Source organism: Elephantulus edwardii, unplaced genomic scaffold (genome assembly GCF_000299155.1).
Source record: "Elephantulus edwardii isolate Elephantulus edwardi_28Jun2011 unplaced genomic scaffold, EleEdw1.0 scaffold00058, whole genome shotgun sequence".
Taxonomy (NCBI): Eukaryota; Metazoa; Chordata; class Mammalia; order Macroscelidea; family Macroscelididae; genus Elephantulus; species Elephantulus edwardii.
In genome coordinates, this window is record NW_006399808.1 from 15,807,410 (window position 1) to 15,811,424 (window position 4,015).

Below are 4,015 nucleotides of genomic sequence, written 5' to 3' on the forward strand. Positions count from 1 at the left end.
AGTCCATGGTATTCTCAATACTCTTCTCCAGCACCACAGCTCAAAGGCATCAATTCTCCTTCTATCCTCCTTGGTCATTGTCCAACTCTCTGATACATAACAGGTGATTGCGAAGACCATGGCCTGTATCAGACGCACCTTAGTCTCCAAAGAGACACCATTGCTCTTCAGCACTTTGGAGAGAGAGGTCCCTAACATTGTGGATCTAAGCAAGATTAAATTTTTGACAACTTTAATCTTTTCTCCATCTATCCTGATGTTGCTTATTGGCCTAAAAGTTAGAATTTTTGTCTCCCTGAAGTAGGACAAGGGCGAATGGGAACCGAACACAACTAATATAAGTCCACAGGAGGCAAAATACCACCTTAAGCTTAATCTGCCTTAACTTAAAAACCATCTTGAAAAAAAAAATCTTGAGCATAAATTTGTTGCAATGTGTAATAATAACCAAAAAGCAAACACGTTGTGGGATGGCATCAAGGACATCAGACATTAAAGAAGCAAAAGGCCATTAAAAAGGATAGTAAAATAGGAAAGTTAAAAATGTCAAAGAGATGCAGAAATTAAATATGGCAATAGAGAAACTAAACCAAAATTGGCAGAAATGATAAAATGAGAGCTTAACAGAAGATTTCAAAGGCAGAGTTAGAAAACAAAGTTAAATATTATAATGAAATATGTAAAGAACCACAGCTAAAAAATCAAAAGGAAAGAATATGTTTGGCAACTCCTAAATTGAAAGAACTGAAGAACTTAATTCAAGTTTTATGCTATAATATAGATTCTATGGGAAAAACATTGACTGATACATGATGACGGAAAATACAGTCACTGTCTCAAAAAGAACTGGAAAGTGATAAATCATTTAAGGAAGCAGCATATGATCAAGGACCAATGGTACTAAAGAAGGAAATTTAAGCTTCACTGAGGGCACTAACCAAAAAAAACCATAAGGCCCTGGAAATTGGGTGAAGTTTTTCAGTGAACAGATGGAGTCCTAGACCTGCTCATCAGTCTACATAAAAAAAATACATGGAGGATAGCAATCTGGTCAACACCTAGAAGAGACAATATTTGTGTCTACTTCAACAAAAGGTGACCCACAGAATGCAGAAATAATTGAACAAAGTTATTAGTATCATTTATAAGTAAAATATTGTTTAAAATTATTTTAAAAATTACTACAGTTGTACATTGAAAGGAAACTACCAGAAATTCAAACTTGAATCAGAAGACAATGGAAAAAGTGAAATCATTGTAGAAATCACTGTAGGTGAATCTTAGCTGAAAGAGATATCATGTTTGGAATAGTGGAATTATAGAGGAACAGAAAAAAATGCTTAATAAGATTAATTTACTCTGTGAATGTAGCAATAAGCTCAAGTATATCAGAAATGATGAGGAAGACACAGTATACATAGAACAAGTTTTACATACATTATTTATAGGGTATTTATGAGTCATGATCAACTCAACAGCACCTAATAACAAAAACAACAATTAATAATACCTAATAAAAAAAAAAACCCAAAAACTAGGCATGTCAGAGCCAGTAAGATTATCTCAGGTAGAGTAGTGTTCAAATTTATTGTACATAGAGTTGCTATGAGTCTCAGGTAACTTGATTGCATATAACAGTAATAACAAAATTAACACCTAATAAATATCAAACATGACACTTGGATCTACAATCCACACTCATGGCAGGAGCACTCAAAACATCAAAAGCCATTTAAGCTGGGGAAATTTTATTTCAAGGATCTTTCCTAAGTTCTAAAGAGCAAGGATGTCAGTTTAAAGACTAAGGTGAAACTTATCCAAAGTATGGTATTTTCACTTGAATATTATGCATCTAAAAGTTGAGCAATGAATAAGAAAAATTAAAGAAGAATCAATACCTTTTAATTATTGTTTTGGGGAAGAGTGTTGAATATAAAATAACCTGCTAGAAAACCAAAGAAATATGTCTTGACAGAAGTGCAACCAGAAAGCTTAATAAAGACAAGGAAGGCAAAACTTCTTACTTACATGGATTGTATTTTGAAGAGGAATTAGTCATTGGAGAGAAATATTATGTTGGGAAACCTAGAGAGTCAGTAAAAGAGAGGAAGATCATTAACAACATGAAATAACAAAGTGATTTGATTATAATGGAAATTGTGAAGATGGTACAGTATAAGGCAACATTCAGATCTGTTGTACATAGAGTCATTATAAGTGGTATTTAACCTGACAGAGTCTAACAACAGCAATATTAATTCCTATTAGAAACAGCTATTAACAAAATATAGGAAGTTAAATTATGAAATTAAAATGTTTATGTATAATTTCTATTATTGAATCTAGTTTTATAGTTTAACCTTGAATTTTGCACAATGACTTATTAACTGCAAATTCATTTTTCTTTTTTTTTCTCTGAAGTGTTTATTATTAAAAAATTAACAATGGTAATTACAATAAATGCATAATTTACAAAAGCCCTCTATTTGTTCACAGGATTTATACATACAAGCATTACAGTACATTCATCTGAAAGACTAAAATTAGGTATAAGAACATGAGTTGATCTGAAAGGATATTTATAGCCTGGATATACAAGTAAGTAGCTATATAAATGAAGAACCGTAAGTTTACATAAATATAAGAAACATTAAATTCTAAAATATTTTCTCTATGGTATTTGTGAATTTGTCACTAATTAAAAACTCTGTAATAAAATATTTTAGGGTCCATATGACAAGTATTAACAGATGAGCAATGCACTGTCTGCAGGGCCGGGGTCTTCACTGGGAGCCGTCATTATCTATAGAAGTAGTGTGGGTACACGTCCAGCTGCACCTTCTTTGGCTGCATGGAGGGTGACTACGTGGAAGCCGTGACCCGGAAGTTGGCAGGCAGCGTCTCTGCTGACCCAGCCGCTAGGCCTCGCACATCCTTCGGTCTGAACTTCTTCCTCCAGGAGGGGGCTCACCTGAAGGTTTTGTCATCATCCTCGTCGAACCTCCTGTCGGTGCCCATGACCAAAAGGTTGTTGAACTCTCTCTCCAAGACCACCCGAGCCTGCGTGTTCTGCGTAGGGATCTGCAGCAGCAGCGCCAGCGCATTGAAGTCGAAGGTCTCGTCTAAAGCCACAAGTGCGCCAAGCACGCCGCTCTCGAGGAGATTGTTCGCATACTCCTTAAGGCCGATGGCCAGGATCCAGCGGATCACCCGATCATTGCTCCAGACAAGGACATCTTTTACTTCGTTGTGGCTTTCTTCCCTCTTTCTTTCCAGCTCTTTCCGGTCGTAATTTAACTTTTGCAGACACATGATTCCACACTGGAAACTGTTTCTGTGGAAGCTGTCCACCATCTTGAGCTGCCCCCGGAGGTCCTTCTTGGTCAGGTGGTCCAGCATCCTGGCGTCCACAAGGCACTCCATGAAGTAGCTGCGGTACTGCGGCAGGCCCAGGCTGGGCAGCCACTCGTTGCCGATCCACTCATGGTTCATGTCCCCGTAGGCGAGCGTCGTCCTAGAGGTGGGCGGGGCCGACGGGCTGGTCAGTGACTTGATCTCCTGGATGGCTAGCCTCAGCTTCAGCCTGTGCAGGGGGTGGCTGATGCCGATTTCAACGCTGGACCTCAGTGTCCGACAAAGCCGACATGATGGCCCCACTCTTCACGTTTGCCCGGCACGCAGCCACATACCAGGCTGGCATCCCCACCCAGAGCTCCAGCCACACGACGACAGTGGGCCCATCCCACTGGGCGAAGGGCAGGCCCTGCCTCCGGGCCTCCTCCAGCAGCTCATGCTTCTTTTGTAGTTTATGGTTCTTCTTCGCCTGTCCTCCCAATTTGCTAAGTCCCAGGGCGTCTGGAGAGGCATTTTCTGTCTCTGAGAGGCCAGCTTGCCCCAGACCTTCTCTGGCGGTCTGGCCGGGCCGGCCCTTCTCCTTCTTCCCAAACAAGCGGCTGATGGAGGACTTGATCCCCTTCTTCTTGGGGGCTTTGTGGAGCGAGTCCTGGCTGCTGTT

General features: G+C 39.9%; 1 pseudogene; it reads right to left on the minus strand.

The window, feature by feature from the left end:
- Positions 1-2,799: 2,799 nt before the first annotated feature.
- LOC102863772 overlaps positions 2,800-4,015 on the minus strand; it is a 22,855-nt pseudogene continuing 21,639 nt past the window's right edge.